This window comes from Chlorocebus sabaeus, chromosome 13 (assembly GCF_047675955.1).
Source record: "Chlorocebus sabaeus isolate Y175 chromosome 13, mChlSab1.0.hap1, whole genome shotgun sequence".
Lineage (NCBI taxonomy): Eukaryota > Metazoa > Chordata > Mammalia > Primates > Cercopithecidae > Chlorocebus > Chlorocebus sabaeus.
In genome coordinates, this window is record NC_132916.1 from 51790646 (window position 1) to 51803707 (window position 13062).

Sequence of the window (13062 nt, forward strand, 5' to 3'; positions counted from 1 at the left end):
GGAGCCCTCACCTATATCAGGTGTCTGTCAGCCTCTACTGGGAGGTGTCTCCCTTTTAGGCTACACAGGGATCAGGGACACACTTAAGGGGACAGTCTGTCCATTCTCAGAGCTCAAACACCATGGTGGGAGAACCACTGCTGTCTTCAAACCTGTCAGACAGGGACATTTAAGTCTGCAGAAGTTGTCTGCTGCCTTCTGTTCAGCTAAGTCCTCCTCACATAGGTGGAGTCTAGAGGCAGTAGGCCTTGCTGAGCTGTGGTGGGCTCCACCCAGTTTGAGTTTCCTGGCTGCTTCGTTTACCTACTCAAGCCTCAGCAATGGAGGACACTCCTCCAGCCAGGCTGTCGCTTCCCAGCTCTATCTCAGACTGCTGTGCTAGCAGTGAGCAAGGCTCTGTTGGTGTGGTACCTGCAGCGCCAGGCACGGGAGAGAATCTCCTTATCTGCTGGTTTCTAAGACCTTGAGAAATGCACAGTATTTCGGTGGGAGTGTCCTGTTTTTCCAGGTACAGTCTGTCACGGCTCCCCTTGGCTAGGAAAGGGAAATCCCCCAACCCTTTGCACTTCCCGGGTGAGGTGATGTCCCGCCCTGCTTCGGCTCACCCTCTGTGGGCTGCACCCACTGTACAACCAGTCCCAAAGAGATGAACCAGTTGCCTCACTTGGAAATGCAGAAATCGCCTGTCTTCTGTGTCGATCACGCTGGGAGCTGCAGACGGTAGCTGTTTCTATTCGGCCATCTTCCAACGGATCCTTTCTAGAATTCTATTTCTTTTTGTTTTGTTTTGTTTTGTTTTTTCAGAGTCTCCCACTCTGTCACCCAGGTTGGAGTGCAGTGGTGTGATCTCAGCTCACTGCAACCTCTGCCTTCTGGGTTCAAACAAGTCTGCCTCAGTTTCCCGAGTAGCTGGGACTACAGGCACATGCCACCACGCCCAGCTAAGTTTTGTATTTTTAGTAGAGACGGGGTTTCACTGTGTTAGCCAGGATGGTCTCAATCTCCTGACCTTGTTATCTGCCCACCTCAGCCTCCCAAAGTGCTGGGATTACAGGCATGAGCCACAACACCCAGCCTATGCATTTAGTTTTAAAAGGGAAGTAGAGCATAAAAGTTTGGAAAATTTGTAACGCAATAGAAAAGAAAATCCCAGTTTCTGAGGAGAAATTCAAGCTGACTGTAGAAGTTTGCTTTAAGTAACAAGAAACCCAATGTTAATCCCCAAGACAATGGGGAAAATATCTCCAGGTCATGTCAGAGGTCTTTATGGCATATCATCCTGTCACAGACCTGGAGACCTAGGAGGAAAGAGTGGTTTTGTGGGCTGGGCCCTGGGTCCCTGTGCTGTTTGCAGCATAGGAATTTGGTGTCCTGTGTCCCAGCTGTTCCATCCATGGCCAAAAGAGGCCAATGTAGAGCTCAGGCAATGATTTCTGAGGTTGCAAGTCCCAGGCCTTGGCAGCTTCCATGTGGTGTTGAGCCTGCCAGTGCACAGAAGTCAAGAATTGGGATTTGGGGACCTTCACCTGGATTTCACAGGATGTATGGAAATGCCTGGATGTCCAGGCAAAAGTTTGCTACAGGGGTGGGGCTGTCATGGAGAATATCTGCTAGGGTAGTGCAGATGGGAAATGTGGGGTCAAAGCCCCCACACAGAGTCCCTACCAGGGTACTGCCTAGTGGAGCTGTGAGAAGAGGGCCACTGTCCTCCAGACCCCAGAATGGTAGATCCACTGACAGCTTGCACCATGCACCTGGAAAAGCTGCAGACACCCAATACCAGCCCATGAAAGCAGCAGGAAGGGAGGCTGTACCCTGCAAAGCCACAGGGGTAGAAATGCCCAGACCCTGGGAACCCACCTCTTGCTTCAATGTGATCTGGATGTGAGACATGGAGTCAAAGGATATCATTTTGGAACTTTAAGATTAGACTGCTCTGCTAGATTTTGTACTTGCATGGGGCCTATAGCCCCTTTGTTTTGGACAGTTTCTCCCATTTGCAATGACTATATTTACCCAATGCCTGTATCACCATTGTATTTAGGAAGTAACTAACTTACTTTTGATTTTACAGGCTCATAGGCAGAAGGAACTTGCCTTGTCTCAGATGAGACTCTGGACTGTGGACTTTTGAGTTAATGCTGAAATGAGTTAAGACTTTGGGGGACTCTTGGGAAGGCATGATTGGTTTTGAAATGTAAGGCCATGAGATTTGATAGGGGCCAGGGGCAGAATGATATGCTTTGGCTGTGTCCCCATCCAAATCTCATGTTGAATTCCCACGTGTTGTGGGAGGGACCCAGTGGGAGGTAATTTAATCACAGGGGCAGATTTTTCCTACGCTGTTCTCATGATAGTGAGTAAGTCTTTTGGGTCTGATGGTTTTAAAGAGGAGTTTCCCTGCACAAGCTCTATTTTCTTGCTGCCATCCATGTCAGATGTATCTTGCTCTCCTTGCCTTCTGCCGTGATTATGAAGCCTCCCCAGCCTCATGTAACTGTAAGTCCATTAAACCTCTTCCTTTTGTAAATTGCCTCATTTCAGGTATATCTTTATCAGTAGTGTGAAAGTAGATTAATACAAACGACATGTGTATATAAATAGTCTGATTCATGCCTACCATATGAACTTGATTTTCTCCAGTTGGCCGCATCTACTCTAATTTCCACCCATTGAAACTATTCCCTTGAAGGAACTATTATGAATTCCTAGTCATCGTTTTGGTATCAGCTAATTAAACAAGAAAGAAGATAAAGAAATATGTGAAGATTTGTGGGAATATACTGAATTTACTCTGGGGAAAAATTAGGCTGATTTCTTTCTATACCATACAAATATAAAGTCTGTAGTTAAATAATTTGTCCTGATTTAAGCATATTATGGTAGACTAAAGATGTAGGTTTGGAAATTTACCATTATAAATTACATAAATTAGAGAAGAGTATGAGAGAACTCAAGACAATTACTTTGAATGACTAAAGAAGAGATTCATAAGAAAAGGAATATGCTATGCCTGGCAAAAGGAAGGAGAAATACTGTACATTTCATATACACAATATACAATATTCCATTGTGTATACTCAGAGAACCTTCAGAGAACCAAGTCAAGAATGGAGAATGTTTCAGGGAAAAAAATGATAAAAAAATTGTAAAATATGATAAATATCAGACAGGTTAAGAAATGCAAGCCGGGCGCGGTGGCTCACGCCTGTAATCCCAGCACTTTGGGAGGCCGAGACGGGCGGATCACGAGGTCAGGAGATCGAGACCATCCTGGTTCACACGGTGAAACCCCGTCTCTACTAAAAAATACAAAAAACCAGCCGGGCGAGGTGGCGGGCGCCTGTAGTCCCAGCTACTCGGGAGGCTGAGGCCGGAGAATGGCGTGAACCCGGGAGGCGGAGCTTGCAGTGAGCTGAGATCCCGCCACTGCACTCCAGCCTGGGCGACAGAGCTACACTCCGCCTCAAAAAAAAAAAAAAAAGAAATGCAAAGAAAATATTGGATTAACAATTTAGAGTTAGTAAGTGCTCATTGATTGAACTGTTATGGGGTTTAAATTTGGAGGCTTGCTTTGGTATGTAAATGTAAAAATAATGTAACAGTGAGAGCTAATATGAGTAGATCTCTAAAAAGCTTATTGATGGCCTGGTGCGGTGGCTCACACCTGTAATCCCAGCACTTTGGGAGGCTGAGGCGGGGGCGGAGGGCGGATCATGAGGTCAGGAGAACCGGGGAGGTGGAACTTGCAGTGAGCTGAGATCGCGTCACTGCACTCCAACCTGGGCGACAGAGAGAGACTCCATCTTTAAAAAAAAAAAAAAAAAAAAAGCTTAGTGGTAAGAGAAAGAATAATAATAACATGGTAGCTATGAGGGTGCATATTTCATTACTTCTTTTTTTAATCTACATATGTTTCTTTCAGAAGTAGTTTTATTTATCCATCTTTAAAAAAATGTATCTATCTTTTTAAAAAAGATTATTGGGTATTAGTAGTAATTTGAGTCTGAGTTAAAACAAGAACCTCCAGAAATTGAGAATTTAGAAATGAAATGTGCTAATAGATACTTGGGGCTCTTTAAAGTTAAGAAAGAACCAACAACAAAAAGCATGAGGATAGATTGGGTGAAAAATGAAGGAATCCTTCCTTCAAGGTGAAAAAAAAGGGAGAGATGGTCATATATCATTTGTTAATTACTATGTTATTTCTGTTCAACTTTGCTATCAGAATAATTTCTCCAATAACTGTAGCAATTAATCTTTAATCAGTGTGTGTTTCTTTATCTCCTATGTACACGCTTCATTCTTCCATGCCCGTGTATTAGCAAACTCATTAATTTTAAAGTATGTCTTAGAAAAAAGAGCTTTTTACAAACCTTTGCCAGTCTCCCTGTTAAAAGTGTGTGTGTGTGTGTGTGTGTGTGTGTGTGTGTGCGCGCCTGCCTAAATGATCTGGTGGACAGAGTGGAAGCCTAAGAGCATGGTTGTGTTTTTTTTTTTTTTTTTTTTTTTTAACCCTGAAACCAGGATACACGTGAATTCCACTAGAGTTTTGAAAGATATTAATGTCCTGTTAATTTCAGCAATTTGTTTAAGTACCAGAGAAATCTGTGGAATGCTTAAAATAACTATATAATAAGAAGGGACTATGAAGCTTCTTCATAGGAGAAGAGGAAAATAAATGAACCCCATATAGAAAAATAAATTCAATATGATAAATAAGAGTTCTTTAAAAAATACTTAATTGAGGTGTTATTGACATGTAAAAAGCTCTACATATTTAACACATGCAACTTTATGAGTTTAGAGATAAGTATAAACCCACGAAACCATCACCAGCTTCAAGGCCATAGATGAATCTGTCAACTCTCAAAGTTTTCTCCTGGCCCCTTTATAATTACTATCATTATATTTGTTTGTGTGTAGTAGGAATACTTAACCAAAATAAATTTTCTTAGCAAAGTTTAATTTTATGATCAGTATTGTTAGCTATAGGCACTATACTGTACAGTAGATCTGCAGTCCTATGTTCATTGAAGCATTATTAATAATAGTCAAGATATGGAAATAATCTTTATGTCCACTAGCAGATAAATGAATAAAGAAAACATGGTATGTATATGTGTGTGTGCACAGACACATACCACATTTATAAATACATTCACATTCAACTGAATATTATTCAGCCTTAAAAACTGAGGAAAATCCTGCCATTTGCAACAATACGAATGAACCTGGAGGACTTGACGCTAAGTGAAATAAGCCAGACACAGAAAGACAAATACTGTGTGATCTCACTTAATATGCAATCTTATAATGTTGAACTCATAGAAGCAGAGGGTAGAATGGTGTTTGCCAGGGGTTGAGGGAAAAGGGAAATGGCAAGATAACAGTAAAAGTGTACAAAGTTTTGGGTATGCAAAATAAATAAACTCTACAGATCTGTGATATAGCAAATAAAATTTCTTAAATTTCTATTGACTCTTCTATAAAAATCATAGTGTCCACTCAGCTGTCACCATTATAATAGAAAAATACACAGTATCACCATATGAATTAGTGAATGTTGTAAAGGGAGATTTGTATATAATTTTTATGATGGATTACAAAATGTATTTCGGATAAGCTATAGACCTGATTGATTATTTTATATTTCAAATTTTATTCTTCATGAAATGAAGTTAAAAAGACTATTACTTTTTAAAATCTGCTCAGTATTACATAAACAAACCATAATGATTTATAGTCTTTAGCTCCTTAAGTGTTACTGTTCATACATTTCATTGCAGAAACTTTCATGTGTTTGATTACAGGATCCTATTTCAGCCTCTACTCAGGGTGTTACATGACGCTTATATTACATTTTTAAAATCTAAAAAAACGGCTGATTTTCAAACTCCCTTGCTGTTTGTGTGAGTTATTTACCGCTGTTACAAACTACCCCCCAATTCTGTGTCTTGTAAACACATTTATGAGCTTGCAGTCTGCGGGTCAGCAATTTGGATTGGACTCAGATGGACAGGTTTATTTGTTACATCCGGGCTTACTCATGTAGCTTTAGTCACATGATGACTAGACTGAAGCTAGATGGCCTAGGATGGTCTCATGTCTTCTGGTTGTCTGGCTGTCACTTGGTTTTCTAGTAATGCTTCCTCAACAAACTGGAGTTTGTTCTCTTGGTGTCTGTATTCTAAGAGGGCAAGAGCAGAAACTATAAGGCCTCTCAATCTTAGCCTTGAAAGTTACTCAGCATCACTTTTACCACATTTTACTGATGAAAGCAAATCACAGATTATTATAACTGAAGAAGCAGAGAAATGAGTGTTATTTCTCATGACTGGAGCTGCAAATATTTGTGGCTACTTCGCATCTACCACAGTGATCTTACTCATACACGATTATGGATCCACATTATCAGCAGAGAACAAATGTCAAAACCATCATGGACAATGTTCCTATTACTACCTGAATAATTTTGAGAACTAGTTTTGATTCTCTTAATATAATTAGTTGTTGAGGATATGAATGAAAACCAGAGAGTGAGGTACCAAATTGTTTACTTAATCTAGGGAGAGTATTATTACAAATCCCTGGCAATCACCAGAAGAGTAGAGTGAAAGTCGATAGCGTGATGGTGATATAACATGGTGTGAATAGGGCATTTAATGGGAGTAGCTTGCATCTTGTTAAATCTGCCCCATGATTTATGAGCTGCATGTGAATGAGCATGCCCAGGGGCTACCTACTGGGGAAAAGAGTGTGTCAAGGAAAAGATATAATAACTGTCAGTTGAGTCAAAGAGATATAAATAGATAAAATATCTGTGAAGACAGTGAGGACTATATTTGTCCATTATTTAAAATGGAGCAGAGCACACAATGGAAGAAGCTCAATAAATTTTCAGTGTAGCAAAGAAAAGGTGAGTCTAAGGGACTCTAAGTTCAGGTATTTGAAACAAGTCACATGTGATTGAAAATGTTTGATACTACCATTTTATTGAAAATTTGGAAAAAAATCATTTTTTGCTGGCAGAATGATATGCCTCTAGCTGTTGATTATGATTCAGGAAAAGAACATGAAGACTTTGGAAACAGTTTTTGTTTGAACAATAAAGGGCAGGCAAGATACCATTGTATGTGTTTCTCAAGAAATCAATTAATGAACTGGAAACATAGAACTAACAACACATGAAAAGGAACAATAAATATTAACCTACCTTTGTACAAAGACAGGTTATATTGAATTCTGAGGAAAGAAAACACTGAAGCTATCAAAAGACATAAGTTCAAGAGGAAAGGGGGAGATAGCTGCCATGAAAGGCAAATCAAGGAAGAGTTTTACCTCACCTCTACCATATAGTGAATGTGGAAATTAAATTGACATCATGTAAATCTTATGCCAATCCAAACACAACGGAGCAATCTTCCTGTTTCCTCTTTCCTTTCACCTCACATAAACTTCACTAGTGAAAAATACTGGGACCACGTGTGTTGCTAATGTTCCCTGTAATCCCAGCACTGTGGGAGGCTGAGGCATTGGGTGGATCTCTTGAGCCTAGGAGTTTGAGACCAGCCTGGGCAACATGGTGAAACCCTGCTCTACAAACAAACAGACAAACAAACCCAAATATTAGTCAGGCATGGTGGCATACCTGTAGTCCCTCTGTACTTGGGAGACTGAGGCAAGAGGATAGCTTGAGCCTAGGAAGTGGATGTTCCAGTGAGCTGAGATTGCACCACTGCACTCCAGCCTGGTTGACAGAGTGAGGTCCTGCCCTATTCCCACTATGAGGGAAAAAGGCTTAATCTGTAGAGTTGTTGGGAATAGGAGATAAAGGGTCCTAATGGAGTTTTGTGCTATGACCCCTATATTCTACTTCACCAGGATAACAAATGTCCAGTAAAGGTAAACATGAAACAGTACTGGCTAGCTACAATAGATGTAATTTCTGAATTTCATCACAGTGGGAAAGTCTAAGCCTGAACAAGGAGAAGATATTAAGAAAAATTATCTGACAAACCAACTCCAGGAGAGGAATTTGAGGTCTGTGGTTCACGGAGTATAACCAGAGAAACAAAAATTTTCATATCCAGCTCAGTTAGATTAACACAAAACCCTTGTGTTAAAGAAAGATCTAACGGAAAGATATGCCTGGATCCAAGCAAAAATCTATTTATCTCATTTTCTATTGTCTACACAAGGTGTTGATGTTCAACCAAAATTAGGAGGTATATGAGAAGCCTAGGAAACAAACATATTCCCAAGACACAAATGAATTAGCACTAGGCTCAAAATACGACATAAGAATTTAAATTTATTATGCTAAAGGCTCCATTTGAAAAAAGGGTCAACACGCAAGATGGTATTTGTAGTTTCATCTTAGTGAGAGAAATTATAAGAAATCAAATAGAAATGCTAGCAACCTAAAGCACAGTAACATAGATAAAAAATGCCTATGACTGGCTCATTCATAAACTCAACACAGATGAGGCAAGGATGTCATTGAACTTAAAAATAGTTCACTAGAAATTACCATATGTGAAATACAAAGATAAAGAGTAGTATTAAACTAAATAGATTTCTTCCACAATTACTTCTGTACTTTGAATTTCTCTGTAGTAAACTGCAACCTAACTCAGTAGATACAAACTGCAACATAATTTGAGTATATTCTTTTAACAAGTAGCTGAGTCTCAGCCAATCATCACAGCCACAATTCAGCCAGTTATAGGCTGTCAACTGATCAGACCATGCCCAAATAAGGCAAATGCTGAGCTGGAATCAATCAGGCTGTTTCTGTATGTCACATCCTTTTTCTGGCTGTAAATATTACCTGCCCACGTCTACATTAGGTATTTCTCCTAATGCTATCCCTCCCCTAGCTCTCCACCCACCGACAGACCCTGGGTGTGTGATGTTCTCCTCCCTGTGCCCCTATGGTTTCATTCATACTGCTTCATAAGTGTCAATCAGTTAAGTATTTTGGAATATTTGCCAAGAACGTTTATTTTATGTTAGGAAAGTTAACCACAGCTTGTCTTTTTGTGAATTTTTAAAACGTTTTTGATTCTTGCCATTCAATCTGTGTGACCATGAGCTGTGTGTTTTCTATACAAAATAATCTAAGTTTTTCTACTGTTACTGAGGATGGAAAAAGGAAGAGGACAATGACTGCTTTGAACTAATTCAATAACATAACCAAATCATTAATAAGTCAAGGCACATATTTAAAAGAATATAGAAATGGATCAAACATATTCCAGAGTAGTTGTTTAATTTTAATGAAAAGGCTTTAAAAATTTTTACATAGTTTTATACTGTTTTACTCCTTTTGCCTACATCTTCTTATTTAGATTTTTCCATTCCCCTGTGTAATAAGAAAGAATGGTTTTACTATTCTCTTTTTGCAGAGGAGCAAATTTAGAGTCCTCAAATTCACACTGCTAGTAACAAGCTTAAGTTGACATTACAGATCGCCTGTCTTCAATCTCCTGACAGTTGCCTCAACATGACCATCTAAATATACACTTGCGGCCGGGTGCGGTGTCTCACGCCTGTAATCCTAGCACTTTGGGAGGCCAAGGAGGGCGGATCACAAGGTCAGGATATCGAGACCATCCTGGCTAACACGGTGAAACCCCGTCTCTACTAAAAATACAAAAAATTAGCCGGGCGTGGTGGCGGGCGCCTGTAGTCCCAGCTACTTGGGAGGCTGAGGCAGGAGAATGGCATGAACCCAGGAGGCAGAGCTTGCAGTGAGTCGAGATAGCGCCACTGCACTCCAGCCTGGGCAACAGAGCAAGACTTCGTCTCTAAATAAATAAATAATAAATAAATAAATAAATAAATATATACTTGCAATCAGCATTCTAGGAAAATGAATAAAACATCTTCAAGTGCCATAAAATGCAGATTTTTTTTGAACACAATTTCTTCTCCTAAATAAGCTAAAATTTCCCTGTAATATTATTTGCATCATTATTTTGTGGCACAATACAACACAGCCTACAAGTGCCCTGGCTTTGACATCAGGCAGGCCTGGGATCAAAATTAGGCTTTCTCATCTGGGACCTGTATGTGATTTTGGGTAAAAATCCTTAACCCTGATAAGTCTTAGCTATTATTGGTAAATTGGGATATTAGTATTTATTTCCCATTGATCTTTTTGAGTTTGAGTAATTGTATGTGCGTGACTCAAACATGTAATTGTCTATCCAATATCTAATACAAATTATCTTCCCAAATATCAGAAGCTTACCTTGAAAATGAGTTATAATTAGTGAATTTAGGAGCATGTAACACTATTTCTACTTTATAGTTAAGAAAAAATGAGGTTCAGAAATGTTAAAAGAGAAAATTAGAATGTCTGTTCAGATTAGGTTCTCCAAGCAGTACAAATCCAGCAAAAAATATATTATTGCCTTAAACTGAAATTTTATTTCTTTCATAGAGACAGCAATCAGAAGTAGCCAATCTAGAGCTGTAGAGACTAGAAATCAAAAGTCTTCTATTTTATTGTTCTCCTACCTTTCCTTGCTCCTTCATAATCTAAGACAGCATCAGTCTGTAGTTACATTTACATTCCAACCAGCAGAGGAAGAAATAACAAAAGAATAAAGGACAAGGTATAAAGCAGATTCCTTGAAAGCTGCAGCTTAACAATTTGGCCACAGCTTTATCACGTAGCTACATCAAGCAGTGAGACTAAATAATATAATCTCTGTTCCAGGAAGACTGTGTTGTGCTAAGGATTAACGGTCTTCTTACAAAGAAATAAGAGAAGAGTGAATATCAGGTTATGTAACTATCAGTGCATGCCATCATATGTTTGATTTTCACTTGAGGTTTGTTTGTAAGCATCTAACTTATTTCCTCTTCTATTAATAATTTTGCATGAGAAGCTCCAGATTCTACTATTGACATTATTTCTTTTATATCTTTAACAAATATCTTTCCATCAAGATGTACTCTTACTTTGTTCCCACTGTGTATGGGGATTCCAATAACTACCCCACCAGTGGACATAGAAGCAATGTATAGATCTAGTTCCAGTATAGCTCCTCATTAAATTCTCATTGTATTTTGGTCTTCGTTTAAAATCTTTCTCCAATATAGTTCAGTATTTCTGTTTTATTTAACGAGTAACTGGTTACACCATTACATCAATGACTGTGGTGTATTACTTTAATTTTTGAGGGCTTGTAATAATCTTCTAATACCTGTTGTGGAAAGTTTTCTTTCACTATTATTATCCATTATTATTAGAGTTTTTCTATTTTCTTCACAATTTATTTTTTGACAAGTTTTAGCCTCAGTGGTTCTAAAAATCTTTCTAGAAAGCACATCTAAAAATCCTGTTAATTAATATTTCTCATTTATTGTACAAATTTTTAAATTAACATGTTGATAAGGTTGAGTCTATTAAGAAACATTGTATGATTTTAAAACTGTTCAATTATTTTGTAGTCTTAAAGATTTTTCCAGACAGATCTATCATAATTAGACACTTATATTTTGGCCCTTTTGTTGACATTAAAATGAGGACTTTTCTTCCATTTCGTCTATTATATTTCCCAATTGCTTTTATATATAAAAGCTATTGATTTATATATAGTAATTTAGTTCTTAACCACTTTAGTAAATTTTTTTCTTTGTAGTTACTCTTCCAGTTTATTCTCTTACATTTTCTGAACACTGTCATGTCATCTATAAAAAAAGTACTAGCACATCTTCATTCTCAATTTTATACTTGTAATGTATTTATCTTTACTAACTTTATTGTTTGGTATCCTCAAACAAAAGTTAAATGATTATAATGCTGGTGGTCATTTTTACCTTATTTCTGACTTTAAAGAGAATGCTCTTAAGATTTCTCCATTGAGAACAATCTGGCATTTGGTTTTAGAGAAACATATCTTATAGTACCTATTCATGTATTTATTCTTATAAAGATTTAATATTCTTTTAAAATTCCAGAATGATTGCATTCTTCATCTACAATAGCAATTCCTATCATTCCCTTTTATATTAATATTCTGGAAATTTATTAATTATCAAATGGCTATTGGGTAAATAATATGACAGGAAAAAAGAGTGGAATCATGTTGTAGGATGTTTAATATGGACCATGCCAGGAGCGAGCACTACCATTGACCTACTATGAAGCATATGGATCTAATTATGTGAATAATTGAGCTTTTCAGATGCATTACCTATTAATAAGGCAAGAATTTTGACAATGTGTGAATAAAACCTCAATAACAGTGGTTGAAACAAGAGAGCAGGGTATTTCTTGCTCAGGCAAAACTCAGATATAGGAATTCAAGGGCATCTCATGGCTCCACAGTTCTCTGGGACTCAAGCCACCTCCAACTTTGCATTCTTTCATCCCTAAGATAGTGCCTTGTGTTTAGGTGTCGGGATTGAATTTCAACCATCACATCAATAATCTAGACCACAACATGGAGGAAGGGAAGAAGAATTGACATGTGCCCTCCATCTTAGGACATGTCCCAGAAACTGTGGATATTATTTCTGTTTATATCTCTGTGGTCCACACTTAGTCACATGGTTGCTTGTGCAAAGAAAACTGGAAATTTAGCCTTAATTCTGGGAAACCATATTCCCAGCTAAAATTCTATGATTCTTTTTACTAATAAAGAATGAAAAATAGATATTAAGAATTAGCTAGCAGGTTCTTTTTCCAGTAGACTGACTTTCACTATTGAATTGAGCTAATTAGATATTCTTTAAGCTTCTTTCTTGAAGCAGAAAGTTGTATTACAACTGGATCACACATATTTTCTAGTACACCTTTGCACATTATTATAAATCCTAATATTTCCATCTTCAGCTATTTAATATTTCTTCCATGCAATATGTTAAAGTCTTATTATGAGAGGGAAGCTTCAAAAGCCATTTGTGATGTGTTTTTGTAGTCACAATGTAGCCTGGGAAACTTCTGGAAGGTTTTTGTTGATAAATAGTTTTATCTAATACATTATAAACAAGCCTAACCTTGTATTTAGGTTCTGACACAGTATTCTGACACTGAAGAGGCTG